The sequence below is a fragment of the Prionailurus bengalensis genome, chromosome X (assembly GCF_016509475.1).
Source record: "Prionailurus bengalensis isolate Pbe53 chromosome X, Fcat_Pben_1.1_paternal_pri, whole genome shotgun sequence".
In the NCBI taxonomy this organism is placed as follows: domain Eukaryota; kingdom Metazoa; phylum Chordata; class Mammalia; order Carnivora; family Felidae; genus Prionailurus; species Prionailurus bengalensis.
Window position 1 is genome coordinate 124,402,461 of NC_057361.1, and position 18,851 is coordinate 124,421,311.

The following is an 18,851-nucleotide window of genomic DNA, read 5'->3' on the forward strand; positions in this document are numbered from 1 at the left end:
GTGTAGCAGAAGCCAAAGGACTCTAGGCTTATGGCTGAGGAGGCAAACTTAGAGAGCTGAAGTGCTTTGCCCAAGGTCATACTTCTAGGGAGGAGTGGAGCTGGGAGTTGAGCCCAGGTCCCTTTGGGCCCAGAACCCATATTCTTGACCCCTAGGTTGCACTCTACTGCCTGGGTAGTACTGTCCAGGCTGGTGAAAAGGCCAAATCCCCCACACAGAAGACATCCTCGTGTCCCTTCCTTCTCCCTGCTTCTCACCTCACCTTCACCAGGTGAAAAGGTCCGCTACCTGCTTCTCCACTTCCTTTCTGCCAGGTGCTCAGCTACTGGCCTTTCTATCCCCTCAGCCACTGTGGCCGGGAACATTTCTCGTCTGCCCAGCTTCCAGATGTCCCTCAGCAGAGGGGATATCAAGGCCTTCCAAGACCAGTAAAGGCTCGTGGGGGGGCTGGTGCCTGTCTTTTGACCTCAAGTAAGAGGATAGAGAGAGCCCAGGGGACTGACCTCTGGGGAGCCCCTGTGCAAGTGGCCTCAGGTGGCTGGAGATGTTTCACTCCCACTGCCCCAGTCAGCCCAAGTTGGTGACGTCTTGGTGGGGAAAACATAGCCTGTCAGCTTTCTAAATTTTTTAAATGCTTATTTATTTTTGAGAGAGAGAGAGAGAGAGACAGAAAGACAGAGGGAGAGCAAGTGGGGGAGGGGCAGAGAGAGAGAGACACACACAGAATCCAAAGCAGGCTCCAGACTCCGAGCTGTCAGCACAGAACTCACGAACTGTGAGATAACAACCTGAGCCGAAGTCAGACACTCAACTAACTGAGCCACCCAGGTTCCCCCCACACCTGTAGGTTTTCTGGTTGGTACATTCCGCAGGGAAAAAGCAGCTTCTCCCTGCCTCATTGTGAGAACTTGGAGAAGTTATCTAACTTCTCTGTGCCTCAGGTTCCTCCTCTGTAAAATGGGAATAATAACAGAAACCACCAAAGACATGATACCTGCAAACTGCTTGGTAAAAGGTAAGAAGCAGGAAACTGAACCATTATTCTGATTCCTGTTCTATCAGCAACCTCTGCCGTGGCCACTGGGCTGCACAGAGAGCCCTGAGACTGTTCACAGAAGCTCCTGCTGTGCCAGCTTTGGGCCCTGCCTCAGCATGCTCCTTTTCCCAGGCAAGGGGCTGGCAAACAGCCCAAGGCCCCACTTCTCCCTGCATCACATGCAAGCTGTCTGGCCCGTAGCCTAGACTCCCCTCTTTCCCTTGCTGCAGCCCCAAACTGGCAGGTAGAAGGGAATGGCCAATGGGGCACACAAGCAATAGTGTGTGTGCATGGGGTGGTGGGGGTAAGGTTGCCCAGGTTTCAGCCAGTGGGAGGTTCTGGCCCAACTGGAGCCCAATCCTGGCCCCTGGCCCCCAGTAGGGGATCTTCTGGGCTCAAATCCACACAGGGGCTCTGGGTTCCAATCTCCATGTGGCCGCCCAATCTCTGATTACAGTCTCTGATTTATAACCCACTATTGCCCAAAAGGAATTAAAGCAGCTGCTAATAAAGATACATGCATATCAAAGCCACTTATGATGCAGAAAGAAATGTTTGAAATGTAAACCATGGCAAGACAGTTATTGTCATTGAACATAAAGTTCAGTTCTGAGTTTCCTGGTAGGCAATGCCCAAGAGGGAGCGATGATGGGGTATATGCATCTTGTTGTCTTTATGTCAGTTCCACAGGACAGCTGACCTTTCCTTAGGGTGACTTAATAGAGACTTTGAATAACCCACAGACACTATCCCCATGGGAGACATGTACAGAAACTTTGGCAGTGAACTCCAGGGAGGAAAGAGGTATCTGCCTGGTGCGTGGGGGGAACACCAGGCAAAGTCAGTCCCGATCTGGGTTTCCTCTCTCCATCTGGAGCAAGACTGAACAACCCAGGGAGGACTGGAAGGGAAGGTGAGGTCCTTACCCCATCGCCCTTGACTACCACCTGCCTCAGCTGGGCTGATGATGACAGATGATCTCAGGGACTTGGATTCCAACCATTAGGCTAAATTCTTTGAGAATTTAGCAGCTATTAACAGGCAAGTATGTCTGGGAAGGGTAACCCATGAAACCTCTGCATCCTTTATATTCAATGGTGATCTTGAAACCTGAGTGGGAGCTAGGAGGTGTGAGGGGAGGACCAGGAAGCTGCTATAAGAAATCCAGATTTCTGGGAATGTAAGCTGGTACAGCCACTCTGGAAAACAGTACGGAGGTTCCTCAAAAAACTAAAAATAGAACTACCCTATGACCCAGCAATTGCACTACTAGGCATTTATGCATGGGATACAGGTGTGCTGTTTCGAAGGGACACATGCACCCCCATGTTTATGGCAGCACTATCGACAATAGCCAAAGTATGGAAAGAGCCCAAATGTCCATCGATGGATGAATGGATAAAGAAGATGTGGCATATATATACAATGGAGTATTACTCAGCAATCAAAAGGAATGAAATCTTGCCATTTGCAACTATGTGGATGGAACTGGAGGCTATTATGCTAAGTGAAATTAGAGAAAGACAAACATCATATGACTTCACTCATATGAGGACTTTAAGAGACAAAACAGATGAACACAAGGGAAGGGAAGCAAAATAATATAAAAACAGGGAGAGACAAAACATAAGAAACTCTTAAATATGGAGAACAAACAGAGGACTACTGGAAGGGTTGTGGGAGGGGGGATGGGCTAAATGGGTAAGGAGCATTAAGGGATCTACTCCTGAAATCATTGTTGCACTAGATGCTAACTAATTTGGATGTAAATTAAAAAAAAAAAAAAAAGAAAAGAAATCCAGATCTCAACCCGGGATCCAGCAAGGGGACATGGTGAGCTTTGGGTTTATGATGTGTGCAAAGCACATGGTGACCTCCCAAAAAGATGCTTGTGGGATAGCTGAATGAACTGCAGTTTGAACTCTAAACTCTAACTCCAGTGGCTTCCATGTGGATTTTGGGCTCCCGAGCAAAGGTTTGTTTTGCACTTAATTATTTACTTGTCCCTGTATTGGGGGAAGCTGTTACAGTCAGCTATGGTCTACAGGGAGTAGAGACACATGAGTTCAAGGTCAAGAGTACAAGGCTAGCTGGGCTTCTTGCAGGAAATAGATCAACCTCTCTGGACTTTGCTGTCTGCAGTGATAGAATCAGATTTGTAATCCCTGTTCCACCCTGCCTGCTCCTGGCAGTAGTGCAATGACTCTGTGAGGCAGGAGTGTCTAATGTCACACAAATAAATGTCAAGAATTGTTCAAAGTATAGTTAGAGAATTTAAACAGAGGAAGAAGGGAGAAGGCAAGTTCAAGTCAAAGGATCGCATCTCTTGTGGTGGAGTTTAGGTCTGTGGGAGGCCCGTAGGAGCCATTCAAACCCCGTGGCTTCCTCTAACTGCCATCAAAGCAGTTCCATTACATTAGCCATGGTCTCTTGACACTCTTCTCCTGCTCTGGGTACAAGGGCCCGGGTGAGAGGCAGCTCTTGAATTCGAATCCATTGCTGGCGTTTCCTGTTTTCCCTAATGTGTGAGCTGAAGCCCAGAAAGCCGTGCCACTCTTCCATGGCACAGAGATGGGGAGAGGCTGCCCGAGGAGCCCAGGCACCCAGCTCCTGAGTCCAAGCACCTTCCTCAAGGCCCGGGCACACCTGGGTGCCGTGGGCCCTAGAGAAGAAGAAACGCAGAAGTGAGGTTACGCCAGCTTTGCTCCCGGGGCCTCTCGGTGGCCCTTTCTGCAAACCAAGTCAGAGGTGCACAGTTACAGCGGTGCGGTCGTGTTGTGTGAGCTTGACAGAGATACAGCAGGGTTTCCCCTCCACCAGGGCAGAGGCAGACACTCTCAGGCTCCCCGGTCCACCTGTTCATACTGGTTTTCCCATCAAGGATGTGCTGGCTTAGGAATGGCCATTTGATTCAAGCCCCTGGGGGCATCCGGGGATGAGAAATAGCCAGTGAAGACAGGTGGGCCAGAAAAGATGCTGAGAAGTGGGAAGGAAGGGCGTGCTGGGACATAAAAGGCACCTGGCCAGCCCTGGAACCTTGGGTAAATCACTTCCCCTCAACGGCTCCCACTTTCCCCATGTGAGCATGAGGGGTGGCACTGGATTCATCGGTTCATTCATTGGTTGGCCAAATACGCACCTGCTGGACTCCACTCTTAGTCCAGGCATGGGGAACAGAGGGGATCCTGGGAGAGCAGAGGGGAAAGAGAGCCTCAGCGTGGTGGGGGTGGGAGGCAAGGGTGCAGAGCATGACAAGGACCCAACAACTGAGCTGAATTGTGAAGGCTGAGTAAGAGTGTGACTGAGGAAAGGGCCAAGGACAAAAAGGGATAGATGGCGATGTGTGTGCACGCACGCAGCAAAATACACAAAATGATGGATGGTGACGTGTGCAGGCGTGCGGCAAAAAGCACAAAACATAAAATTAGCCACTTTAAAGTGGAGAATTCAGGGACATTTAATACATTCACAGTGTTGTGCAACCATCACCTCTACAAAATTCTAGAACCTTTTCATCCTGCCGAAAGGAAAGCCTGTACCCATTAAGCAGTCACTCCCATTCTCCCGTAACCCCAGCCCCCGGCAAACACTAATCAGCTTTCCGTCCCTATGGACTCACCTCTTGGGATCATTCCTATGAGTGGAAGCATACCGTATGTGGTCTTTCGTGTCTGACATCTTTCACTTGGCATCCTGTTGTCAGGGTTCATCCACACTGTAGCACGTGTCATTTTTGTTTATCATTCATCAGTTGAAAAGACATCTGAGCCGTTTCCACTTTTTGGTCACTGGGAATAATGCTGCCACAGACATTCATGTACACTCCCTGTTTCGGTGCACAATCTCTGAGTCCCTGTTTCCAGTTCTCTTGGGTCTACACCTGGGCGCAGCATTGCTAGCTCCTATGGGGAACTGCATGTGCCTGGCTGACGAAGCCGATCTCCACGGTGGCAGCACCAGCTTACATTCCCACCAGCAGCAAATGAGGGGTCCGATTTCTCCACACCCTCACCCACAGCTGTTACTTGTGGGTGTTGACTTGTAAGGGGCAGGTTAGGGAGGAGGAATCTGAACGAGACCAAGAGGAGCAGCTAGGAAGGGCGGAGGAACACCATGGGTGTGCAGTGTCCTGGGGACCTGCTGGCTGGGGAGGGCTAGTTAGTGAGCTATCTCACGGCCAGGGCTGGGGCAGGAGCTTAAGGTGTGCTAGGAGGTGAGGAAGTGGACAGCGTGTGTGGCTTTAGATGGCTGGCCCAGGACAGGATGGTCACTGTGGTGCAGTAGGTAGGGACAGGGGTGGGGGATGGGGTCCAAGGGAGGGCTTTTGTCAAGGCTGCGGGGCTTGCATGACATGATTTGAGTTGGCCACCGTGCTGGCGGTTCCCTCCGTTATTGCTGGGGGGATGGAGCATGTGTGCTGAAGGCCCAGAGGCCCTGCTGGCCTGACAGTTTGTTGGAAGAGAGAGACTGTCCAGACCCAGCCACCGGGAAACCTGGCCCAAGGGCGCTAGGGGAGTCAGAGGAGACGGGATTTGGGGAAACTGGCGAAACCCAGGGCAGTGCTGGAACACTGTTGGAATGACAGGTGCCTGTCTCCAGGGGGAGAAGGCCCTCGTGCCTGGCAAATGGTGGCGACTCAAAAAATGTTTTTGGATGAATGAAGAGACAGAGAGAGAGAGAGAGACAGAGAGACAGAGAGAGAAATTCCTCACAGGTTCCCAGGAGTCCATTTGCATGAGATCCTGTGAGGTTTCTGGGATGGCTGGCAAGACTCAGGGGCAGGTGGTGGTGGCAGCCATTGGGGCCACGGACAGCCAGGGGGACCAGGAGACAAGAGGCAGGCCGGCCAAGCAGTTTAAGGGTCACTCTGGGCCTTGTCCTCCTGCTCCCTTTTCCTTGGCCTGACGCCCCCACCCAACTTGCCGTAAGGCCCCGTGGTAAGATTGGACGGGCATGGTGGGGGGAATCCCAAGTCCCTGGGGTCTCTGAATGCCCTGCCACTCTCCTCAGCCAGGCTGGCCTTTTACAGGAACCTGGGGAGGCTGGCCTTCCAGGACTGAAAGTAAGCAGAAGAATGCAAGGTGGGGCAGCGTCAGGATAGGGAGGAGCGCTAGGGGCAAAGTGGGAGGTGGCCAGGGTGTCGGGACCATGCTGCTGTGCTGCTTCCCCCTCCCCCAAAGCACGTCAGTCACCCTTTCCAAAGCCTTTCTCACCTATTCCCCACCACCCACCGCTGCCTGCCACCCAGCCAGCCTCCCACTGGTTGTTGGTGGCTGGGACACCTGCACCCGGCCCCCTCTGCCAGGTGCCTCCCGGTAGATATCCTGGGGGAGGCTCGCTGGGATAAACAGCCTCTGGCCATTTACTCTCTGGTGTGGTTCCCTTTGCCCTCCTCTCCCTCCTCTGCCTCTCCCGCCCTCTCCTCTTCTCTTCTCCTCCTCCACCTCTTCCCTCCCCATGCACTCTCCCTTGAGTCCTCCCTACCCTCTCCTCGCTGAGCCGTGGTGGCTTCACCTGCCTTCAGCCTTTCCCGCTCCTTCCATTCTTTGCTGCCAGCCCAGGGAACATGCCACCTCTCTCCATTGCCAGGTGGATGAGGAGGCTGGGCATGAGTCTCCCTGCCTTCCTTAGAGGCCAGGGGGTGTGGACAGAGAGTGGCGGGAAGGTAGAGGCAGGGAGGAGCACCCCTCCAGGCCTCAGGAAACCTGGTGGCAGCTGTGGGCTGGGAGAGGTGAGCAGGGATGGAACTTCCTGGTGCGGCCCTGTCTATACCTCCTTGTCTACCACCCCCCGTGTTCCCCTCCTAAACACACCTGGTGTCCCAGTACTGCTCCTGAGTGCCAGAGAAAGGAAAGAATGGATGATGGCAGGGCTGCTGTGTCCCCTGGGTGTTTTCTAGGTACTTCTTGGCTTCCTTGTGCTGGACCAACTGTGATGGTGGGGGTGGGGTGGGAAATGCTACATGGTAGCCTCAAAACAAAGAGCACTGAGCGGGCAGTCAGGACTTGGCTTGCAGTGTGCCTGTGGTCAAATCACTGACCCTTTTGGGTCTCATTTGCCTCCACTGTGAAATCGTTTGGCCTGGGCGGCCTGTGGGGCTCCTTTGAGCATGGGAACTAAGCTGATTATAAGCTGCTGCCCCGTCCTCTCCAGACTTCTACTACTGGTTGGCTATGTGCAAGGTGGTGTGGCCTCTGGACCCACACACTGGCCTTCCCTGTAGAGTGGCTTTCCAAGGGTAGTCCCTGGGCCAGCAGCAGCAGCAGCAGCACCTGGGAGCTTATCAGAAACACAAATCCTCAAGGGGCACTCTTGGTTTCAGATCGGATCTGACCTCATGATGTGTGCACAAACGGGGTTGGACAGAGAAAGAGGAAGAGAGAGAATCCCAAGCAGGCTCCATGCTCTCAGCAGGGGGCCCTATGTGCGGCTCACACCCGTGAACCGTGGGATTATGGCCTGTGCCGAAACCAAGAGCTGGATGCTCAACCACCTGAGTCACCCAGGCTCACCAAAATAAGTAAACTAAAAAAAGAAAAAAAAAAGAAATATAAACCATCAGGCCCCACTACAGACTCACTGACTCATAAACTCTGGGGTGAGGCCAAAGAATCTGGTTTTAACAAGCCGTGGGGTGATTGTAGTGCACCCTGAAGTCTGAGAACCACTATGCCAGACCATTTGTATTAGTGGAGGAGGCAGGGGGGCAGTTCATCCCAAATGGTGGCAATGTGCGATCTCTGGGGGTCAACATGCTCACGTGTGGCCTGTGTTGCATGCATATATGCGCCTGCAAGCACACATGCACGTGCACACACACGCACTTACTCTGTTTGCACAACAGTCCCTGATCGGTCCACCCCTCTGTTGGCAGCTTTGCTTTAGATAGATTTGCTTACAGCAAGATGAAGAATTTTTTTCCATGAAGGACACCACAGATAGTTAACAGACAGACGACAGATGGGGAGGAGATATTTGCTGTTTAAAGCCAACAAGGGATTAATAGATAAAATATACAAGAATATTCTGTAAACCAACAAGTAAAAGACCCAACAGGAAAATGAGCAAAGCATATGAATAGGCAATTCGCAGAAGGAGGAACCCAAAAGGCTAGCAAGTAAGTATGCGAAGAGATGCTCAGATTCATTAGTAATCAGAGAAATGCAAATTAAAACAATGAGATAGGATACACACATGTCAGATTGGCAAAAAGCAGCTAAATGATGCCAAGTGCTGGCTAGGATAAAGAGAAAGGGAAACCATTGTGTGCTACTGGTGGGAGTCCAGCTAGAAGGATGCAGCTGCTTTGCAAAGCCACCTGGCAGCATGTGGCAGGATCAAGTGTACATGTCCACACTGACCCAGCAATCGTCTTCTGGGTACAACCCCTGACGAATTCTCCTGCAGGCCCACAAAGGGACTATGAGTTTCCTGTGGCTGCTGTAACAAAGTGTCATAAACTGGGTGGCTTAAAGCAGCAGAAATTTGTCATCTCCTAGTTCTGGGGGCCAGAAGTCCAAGATTAGTGTCACTGGGCTGAAATCCAGTTGTCAGCAGGTCCCACTCCCTCCAAAGGCTCTAAGAGAAGGTCCTCGCCCACCTCTTCCAGCTTCTGGTGGCTGCAGATGTTTGCTTCTACCTTTGAACATCTTTGAGCACCTTCGCATCTCTCCCCATTGTGCCTCCACATCCCTTCTCTTCTGTGTGTGACGTCTCCCTTGCCTCCCTTGTATAAGAATACATGTGTCCTGGTTAAATATCGTCTCCCCCAAATTCATATTCCCCCAGAACCTCGTAAAGTGACCTTGTTAGGAAATAGGGTCTTTGCAGATGTAATTAGTTAAGATGAGGCCCTACTGGAGTAGGAGAGGCCCTTAATCCAATGACTGATGTTCTTATAAAAAGAGGAAAGGATACAGGAAAGCTCAGGGAAGGCCATGTGAGGACGGAGAGATGGTTTGGCCACAAGCCAAGTCTGGAGCCACCAGAAGCTGGAACAGGGGAGGAAGTATTCTTTCCAAGAGCCTTTGGAGGGAGTGTGCCCTGGTGACAGCTTGATTTTGGACCTCTGGCCTCCAGAACCATGAAGAAGTAAATTTTTCTTGTTTTAAGCCACCCAGTTTGTTCGTACTTTGTTATGGCAGCCCCAGGAAATTTCTTCAACACGTGATTACACTTCGGGCCCGCCCAAATAATCCAAGATAATCTCTTCATCTCAAGATTCTTGACTTAATCACACCTGCAAAGACCCACTTTCCATATAAGATAACTTGCACAGGGTCCAGGGAATGGAACCTGATATCATTGGGGGAGCCTGCTCTCGGACCCGCACAAGGAGTTCGCCGTGCATTACTTGTGCTACCAGGGCATTGGAAGCAACCAGGTATCCACCACTGGGGGAAAGGAGAAGCAACCATGTGGTTACAAGCAACCAACTCAGGGACACACAGCAGCATGGAGAGTCATGCACATAGGGCAGAGTGGAAAAGCACTCTGGAAGAAATGGAACAAGTTCTCCAGGACAATATCACTTGTGTTTATTGAAACACACACATGCACACGCACGCGCGCACACACACACATGTGCGCACACACACTACCCTACCCGTTTGCCAGAGCAAATACTCTGAGGGAAGGGGAAATGGAGCAGAAAGTGGGCATTACCAGGACTGGATGGATGGATGGATGGATGGATCCAGCCAGAGAGGAACCTCACACACCCATGATGGTGATGCCAAGAACTGAGGAATGTCATTACCTGAGGGTCAAAAGAGACAAAGGAGAAGAACAAGTCCCGGACAGGTCATTTCCAGTGAAGGCTGCCCCACTCTGGAAGCGCCTTGGTGGATTTTACATAAGGATACACTGCCCTATCATCTGTAGCAGTAGCGGCTGGTAGCCAGGGAGCTTCACCCTTCCCTTTGGGAAGGGAGGAACCATGTAGCCTTGAGAGTGGAGGGAGGACACCCTCCTTAGCAACACCAAGGAACAAAGAAAGCCACACGAATGCCATTTGCTGTTGCCTGACAGTTGTTTTCCATCTGCTGTGCTGAGTGCTGCCTCCCAGCAGTCTTGAGCGGGCAGCTGACATTGTTGGCTCACCTGCTGGTCTTGGTTCAGACCTCTCATGGTGTTTTCATTCTTGGAACACACCCGGCCTCCCTTTTCCCAGATACTTCTAATGCCACTTGATCAAGTAGCAGGAGTGCAAAATAGAATGAGACCAATGGCCCTGGAAACAATCATAGAAGTCATCACGAACCATCAATCAGTTTGGAAAATAGTCCACCATGTTGACCCGTGGCGAAGGGGGTTGGATCTTATTTGCTTCTTTCCCTTTGGATTTCTCCTAGTTCCCTGTAAAGTTCCCCTTGAAAATGCCATCCTTCAGGGGCGCCTGGGTGGCTCAGTCGGTTGAGCGTCCGACTTCGCCTCAGGTCAGGAACTCGTGGTCCGTGAGTTTGAGCCCCGCGTCAGGCTCTGTGCCGACAGCTCAGAGCCTGGAGCCTGCTTCAGATTCTGTGTGCGTGTGTCTCTCTCTTTCTCTCTGCCCCTCCCCCACTCACACTCTGTCTGTCTCTCCTTCAAAAAGAAATAAACATTAAAAAAAATTAAAAAAAAAAAAGAAAGAAAATGCCATCCTTCTTGGCTATGCTTGGGAGGAAAGAGAACCTGACTTTTAACGTTTTGTCTATTAGTACCAAGGCCAGAGGGAAAAGGGGAGTAATATTTTATTGTAACATTTTCTTTATTCCCCACAAAGGCCTTTTAGCATAACTGACCTTCAATATTTTTGAATCTAGCAACAACAGGAAAACTCTGATTGTGGCGCGCGCTCAGCTGTCTTCTTGTCTAGGCTCTCTTGATCCACTAAAGGATTCATATTTTCAGGTACCCCAACAGCTGCTTGATTTTGCTACTCATTCCTGTCCACCTCCTCACTCCTACTGTTACAGGCATACCTGGGAGACGAAATTTCCAAACACAGGTGAGGAATCAAGCAGTGGTTTTTCATCTCGGAAGATGCTTTAACAGCCTGCTCAAGGTCTGTGCTTTTCATGAACATATATTTCATCAGAGCTTTGCCGCACTTGACACAATTGGCATTCCTCGCAGAACAGAAACTGGTGCTAAAAACAAAATTCATCTAGAGGCTCCAATGGATCCTTAATCATTTTCTTGGGAGACAGGAGCCTGCTCTCTCCTCTTCTCTTTCCTGGTTGGAGTAAATCCCTGTCTCCCAAGCAAACATTCCTTGCCTCCCACCAAAAGAGGCCTTCAGCCAACCACTCAGCCTCCCAGGGCCTCAACTTACCCATCTGTACAGTGAGGTGGTTCGAACTAGTTGCAGATTTTCACACTCTGTTGGTGGAACGTTCTAGGAGGTGCTTCAGTAGCCACCTTGGAGATAGGAGGAGACTTAGCAGGTAAGAATCCTTCCCCCCCCCCTTTTTAACCATTGCCCTTCCACTTTCATCTGTTGTCTTGATAGACTGTGGCATATGATTTCATTGGAAAAGTCACTCCTTTTGCTGCTGAAAATGTGTGGAAGCCATTGGACTAGATGAACTCTAAGGTCCCTGTACTGGTTTCCTGTGGCTGCCGTAACAAATTACCACCAACTGGGTGGCTCAAAACAATAAAAATGTATTCCGTCCTGGCTCTGAGGGCCTGAACACCCAAATCGGTTGTTAGCTTGAAAATCAGTATCATTAGCTCGAAATCAAGGTGTTCTAAGGGAGAGTTCATTCTTTGTCTCTTCCAGCCTCTGGTGGCTGCTGATGTTCATTGGCTTGTGGCTGAATTATGCCAGTCTTCAAAACCTGCATCTTTAAATCTCTATCTGCTCTGTCTTCACATTGCCTTATTTTCTGTGTGTCTATCCTTCCTCTGCCTCTCTCAAGAGAGAAAGTTTATTAAGTTTATTTCTCTCAAGAGAGAGAAAGAGAGAGCGAGGACGAACAGGGGAAGGGCAGAGAGAGAGAGAGGGAGAGAGAAACTTCCAAGCAGGCTCTGAGCTGTCAGCACAGAGCCTGATGTGGGGCTTGAACCCACAAACCATGAGATCATGACCTGAGCTGAAGCCAAGAGTTGGACGTTTGACTCAGTCCAACTGAGTCACCCAGGTGTACCAGAACAGTAATACTCTAGGAATACCCCCTGCGCAGTTCCCATCTCAGTACCTTTCCTTATATTCCCACATCTTAAAGAACCTAAAAGTACAACAATACTGTTTTCATTCAACTCGGGAATAGGGAACCAAACTTCATTCCTTCATCATGAAAGAGTAGATTGAAAAATATTTTGCTGCAAGAATAATCCCCCCCCACCTTTCTAAGTGATTGATTTATTTTTTTTGAAAGAGAGAGAGAGCGTGAGTGGGGGACAGGTAGAGGAGGGACAGAGGATCCAAAGTGGGCTCTGTGCTAACAGCAGACAGCCCAATGTGGGACTAGAACCCATGAACCATGAGATCATGACCTGAGCTGAAGTTGGATGCTTAACCAATTGAGCCACCCAGGCGCCCCAAAAGTAATTTCTGATCAGTGTCAAAAACTATAAAGAAATAGAATAAAGGATCACTCATAATTCCGCCTTTCCAGGACAATCACATTGGTCGAACACTTTCTATGTGCCTGGACCCAGCCTAGGTGTGCTTTATATTTTATACCCCACAGTCCTCACAATTGCCCTATAAGGTGGGCATTGAGACCCATTTTACCAACGAGGAAACTGAGGCATGGAGAGGTGCAGCAATCAGCCCAAGGGCACTCAGCTAGGAAGGGACAGAGTTCAGACTTGAACCCAAGTACTCTTGACTCCAAAGCCCATGCTCTTGACCTCTGAACCCACCACCCACCTTCAGTGCAATTTGGTATCCAAGACTGTCAAAAACAACAGGACAAGATCCCGTGCTCACCAGAACATAACCCAACTACGGAATATCCCCACCAGGATGCATACTTATGCATCCTTGCCAGGATTGACTTACATTCTGTCCTGCTCAAAGTCTCATTCTTTGAGGCTGCTGTACAATCTGGAGTTCCTGAATGGGGACTTCAGTTGGTGGGATACTCTTTCCCCATCCCCAACCCTTTGGAGCAGGAACAGTGTGGTATATTCCAAAGGCGAGTTCATTCAGTCAGGACAATAGCAATGGTGCCACCACTGGGGAGTAAGGGACAGGTCATGTGCACTTTTCCCAGCCTTAAACTGTCTCACCATCCACATCCATTTTCTTTTCCAGATAACTATGTGCCTCTTGTTCCTTTGGTGCAGTAAAAATGTGGCCCACTTCCATTTGCAAAGCATAGGAAGCTTTCCAGTCCCTACTTTGCTGGGATAGGAGGGCAGGGTGGTGCAGTGGGCAGAGCTCAGGGCAGTGAGCCAGGGGCCATTGGTTCCAGGCTCAGCTCTGCCACTAAGCCCGGTGGGACCTTGAGCCAGCTCCTGGCCGTCTCTGGAACTACTTGGTTCCCCACCTAGAAAAGGCAAAATTCACACGAGATGCTAATTGCCCTTTCACCTGTAAGGTTCTATGATTTATAGAATGTCAACACTGGCATGCTAAAAGGTGCTTTGAAAATTCATCATAAATATTTAAATTAGCTAGCAACATATGCTGAGCTCATCACATAATCACAAGCCACATTGTGGAGCAAGATCTAGGAGAGAGAGGGTGATGCATAATTTGATACTCTCTTCTCTCTAGATCCCCCAATCAAGTGTTCCAGAAGCTGGCTTTCTGTGTGATCTCTAGCTTATCATCATCATTATCATCACCCAGCTCTTAGATTAAAGGCAGGAAGCTAGCAGGAGACATTTCCCAGAGGCCGCTGCAGCACCAGCAGCAGGAAGGCCACTGTGGGTCTTGCGCTATCCTCACTCTTGTTTTTTTTCTCATAGGTTTTAGGTTGCTCCTCTTATGACCAAACAACGCTGGCCCTCATCTCTCGACACTGCCGAGCCACTTCAATTTCATTCAAATTTGAATACCAGATCTGAGTTGGAACCAAACCCTTTGCAGGGTGGCGGGCCCTCTAGAGAGCTATGGGAGGCAGTTCTGACCCTGAGGGTGTTCCAGGTCTGGTGGAAAGAGCCAGGCAGGTGCAGAACCAACTAGAACACTCACGGCATTCTGACTCTTAGGAATAGTGTGACCATGCTGAGGTGCATCACAGGACCCCTACGTATGAGACTGGGGCCAGGTGTTCGGGGGTAGTGCTTGTTGGTGGCACGAACCTGTCTGGAACTGGATCTTGAAGCATCTTTCTGTGGTTTGATCCAACGATCGTGGAGTCAGTAGTGAGAGGTGGGGAGAAACATCTGGATTTGGAAGATATTTGGGAGATCTAATTGACAGGATTTGAAGAGAGCATGGATATGGGAGATGAGGGAGGGAGGGGAGCCAGGCAGGATGATGGGGGGGGGGGCGGTGGCAGTAGCGGTGCCACCCTTTGGGGATGCATATGGGAGAGGGGCCAAGGTTGGGGAGCTTGGTTTGGGACACACTGGGGCAAGGCCCTGGAAGGTCATCCATCTGATGACTTCAGCAATTGCCCACAGGCCCTTTGACCCTGTGTGTGGCTGTAGGCAGGCAGAAGAATCCTGGATGGTCACTGACACAGGAAATGTGCTCCGTGGGTCCACTGTCTCTTTGTTTGTTTGCCCACTAATAACAACCAGGCAGTGAAGCCTCTGAAAGACACTGGGAGGCAGGAGATGTTTTTCTGGGCTTCAATTTTTCCAAAATATGCCCAAATATGTCCCAGGACCTTTGTAGGGCACAGGTGAGACAGCAGATCGTGCAAGCACTTTGTAAACTGTTACGGAACAAAACAGTAGCGTTATTATTATCATCACTATCATTATCATCATGTTCTCTGATCTGACTTGGGCCATTTGCAGCTTATGTTTACCCTTATCATTTTATCTGATTGTCCTTTTCTCCAACAGCTGGTGAACTGGGCAGGCCAGGCACAAACATATCCCAGGGTAAGTGGAAAGTTGAGATGATAAGCCAGATAAATCATGGAGGGCAGAAAAAAAAAAGGCTTTTACTTGAACTATCTCAAGGCAGGCTGATCTGGCTGATCTGAGAGTCACATCATATCTAAAAAGCTGTCCACAAAAATCTGAAAAGATTGGCAAACAAAGGACACCTGTTTACGAAGACAAAGATACCTTTTCCACTTCACTGCGACATTTAGAAGTGGTGCACCATCATCCATTCACTCAGCCAGTGTTCGTGCTTGTCCAGGCACGTGGGGACCATGGAAAGGGAAATCGACACCCTGGGGAGCTTACGCTCCAGCGGCCTGAGTGTGGCTAGATACTACTGCTACTCTCTGAGTATACATAAGGGGAAACTGAGGACAAGTGAGGCTCTGGGATTTGTCCAGGGGTTTTCCAAGGTGCCCTGAAGTTGTGACAGCAGAGAGCACAGCCTCGTCCCGCACTCCTAGGCTGCTAGTTCAGGATCAGGTACACAAGACTGGGACCCCACCATGGATTTCCATAACGAAGGCTTATTAAGGTAGTGCTAGTGTGGGTGTAGGTGCGTGCATTCAGATACATGGGTCCAGCCTGCCTTGATTCTACGGCTCAGGTCACAGATAGCCCAGAGACAGGCGATTCGCTAGGGAAGATGTTGGGATTGTTCTCCAACTGCTGCTCTTCTGCACTGTCTGAATAATTAAGAGCGAAGTCCAAGGGAACCATTCCAACAGTGAACCTTTCTCAAGCGCTCATTTGGTGTCAGGCACTGCGCCAAGTGCTTCATAGTATCCGCACAGCAACTTATGATGTGGGTCCTGTTGCTGGTCTCGTTTTGCAAATGGCAAAACGAAGGTACAGAGAGCTGAGGTTGTCTGCCCGAGTCACACAGTTATGTGGTGCTAACTGGACTATGGGGCTCCCTTCGCAAACAAGTCCTGATTAGTGCTGAAAATCGACCCAGCCCTCTCCAGTTCCCCAGTGCTGCCCTGTGGCACCAGGCACCCAGAGGGGACTGCCCTCAGATGTACACACAGAGGGACTCCCCTGCTTGGCTGAATTAAGTCCTCTCTGGAGTTGGCATTTGTCCTTGAGTTTTCTCATCGGCCTCTTCCCCAACCAGACAGAGGGTGTGCTCCCTGCACTGAGCATCCAGTAACACAGGCAGGCCTTCACTTCCCCAGGAGTTCATTCCTCCATCTAGCATTTCCGAGTGTTTCCTGGGTCCCAGGCCCTGCGCTAGCTGGGCAGAAGCCCAGCAGAGACAGACGTTTAACAAGCAATCACCCAAACAGTGGCCAAGTGAGCGCTGGGAGAAGTGCCAGAGAGAGAAAGGAAAGTGTGGTCTGGGGGACCTCAGGAGCCTCCCTGGGGAGTAACTGGGCTGAGGTCTCCAGGGTGGGTAGGCCTTGCCCAGGTCCCAGAAGGGGACTGGGTCCAGGCAGCCGAACAGCAGGTACACATTTGCACTTCTGGTAGCGAGGTGGGGATGGCCCCCTGAGGGAACTGGCGTTAACGGTTAAGGGGAGGGCAAGGTACAGGAGGCTACAGAAATGTGTGTTGGCAGGGATGTTGTCCTCACTGCAATGGGACGAGAGGGCACTGGTGGGCTGACAAGAAGGTCAGATTTACACTTTGAAAAAAGATCACACTTGCTGTTGGCTGGAGGTTGGATGGGAGGTGGGTGGGGCACAAATCCACCTACTTTTCCCCACCTTCACTGCCCAGATCCCAAACCCAAGTCCCCAGCTCTCTGCCTCTGCCCCCTCCAGCCCATCCCTCCTCAGCAACAGGGAGAGCTTCCTCAGAAGTTTGATTGGGTCACTATGTGCCCCCAATCCTGCAGCGGCTCCCTATTGCCTTGGGCCTGTGGGAACATGCAGGTGAGAACGTCTGCGAGGACACCCTTTCACTGAGGCCCTCCCTGACCACTCTAGCTTTTGGGTCCTCCCACCAGATCACACACATCCACACCTCGGTTAACGTGTTCTCCTTTCCCCACAGCCCGGGGTAATCTGCTTCTTCTCTGCCCATGGAAACCTCGCTAACCCTCGGTGCCCAGCTCAAAGTGACCCCCTTAGTCAGAAAGCCTTGCCAGACTTGGCTGCACTCACAATCAGAATAAAGGCTGCTTCTTGGCCTTTACTTGCTCTACTTTGCTGGCCCCTCTGTCTTGGCATTTATTTCATCCTGGACTGTTGATAGCTTTTGGTGTGTCTACTCTCTAGATTGCACATTGCTTGAGGACAGAGACTTTGTCTTAAGAATGTAAGGAAGTCCTTTTGCCCTGGGGCTTACCTAGAGCATCAAGGTCAATTGAAAATGCATTTGTAGGTTAACAAATTTGAATGGAGTGGCTGCTCTGCGACACATATTGGGGAAACTGCAAAGAGAACAGAGGTCTCTGTCCTCTTGTGGCCACTTGTCAGGTGGGGAGCCCATCAATCAGCAAAGTGGCATTAGAGCAGAGACCTAAAAAGTGAGGGTGAGAGTTGTGCATCTTTATGGGGGAAGAGCGTCCCAGGCAGAAGAAAGAGCAAGTGCCAAGGTCCTGGGGCGGCTATTCATGAATGAGGTGGGGGCAGGGTGAGGAGGAGAGAACTGAGAGATAGAATCAGAGGTGTGTGTGTTGGGAAGTGGCTTGTGTAAGCCCCTGAAGGACACTGGGAAGACTGTGGAGACAAGGTAATGGTTGGAGGGTCCTGAGCAGAGGAGGAGCAGGGTCTGACTTAACAAGAGCCCGCCAGCTGCTGTTCTGACTACAGACTGAAGTTGAGGGGGTGGGGACAAGTGTGGTCAGTACAAGGGCCATGCACCTCAGAGTCAGCTTCTTTCATCATCCATGGAGCCTGTTTGTAAAGTCCTCCTAACTTGGGGCTGGTGCATGCAGAGGACCAGCTTTTGGGTTTGAGTTTGGAGCGGGTGGGGGGAGACCAGGGAGCGAGTGAAGATAGGAAAACCATTCCCTTTGTGAGGCTTCACCGGCAATCCTAAGCACGTTGATGCCCTAAGGGACCCCAGGGACCAGCCCCTGCCCCCCGTTTTCGTGATGGGAAACAGTCCTGGAAAGAAGAAACGGGGTGCATTTCAGAAACTAGCAACTCCAGTGGCATTTTTTCAGAGCGGCAGTCTTCAGCTCCCCGCCCCCCCCCTTCGGAGCCTGAATCCCTGCGGCCCGGCTGGAGAGAAACAGCTCGTACCTTTCCCCGAACAGGGGGTCCCGGCCCATTAGCTGCTCAGTTGAGTCAGAGTCTGCCCCGGCAGCTCTCGGGCCAGGCACTGAAGGGCCGGTCTCCCACGCCTCGCGACGTCGGTGGGGGCGGGGAGGCGGGAGCAGCCGCGGGCGCCGTGCTGACCGCTACCCCGCGGCGCGGCCACCTCGCGGGGCCGGCCCGGCCCGTGGCTGCTGGGGCGCCGCGGCCCGCCCCCGCCCCCGCCCCAGCCCCGGCCCCGGCCCCGAGCGCGCTCGCGGGAACGGGCCTAGAGGGCACAGGGGCCCTGCGTGCCAGGCCCGTCTCGCCCGCAGGCCCGGGCCGCTGGCTCGTGGTGGCCAGGGCCGCGTCCCCACGAGGCGGCGGGCGGGGAGGCGGCGGCCAGCCACCCTCCCGCTGCTGCCCCACTTGCCGTCTCCGGTGTCGTGGCCCAGGCGCGCGCTCCCGCCGCAGGGGCCGGAGCCGCCCGGGGAAGGCGAGACCCCGGCCGCACCGGTCGGGGACGCGCACGCCGCGGCCCGGGAGGCCCCGGCGGCCAGACCTGCGCGTGGCGTCGCGGCGGGAGAGCGAGGGCAGGCCTCCCGAGCCAGGAGCCCCTGCTTCCTGGG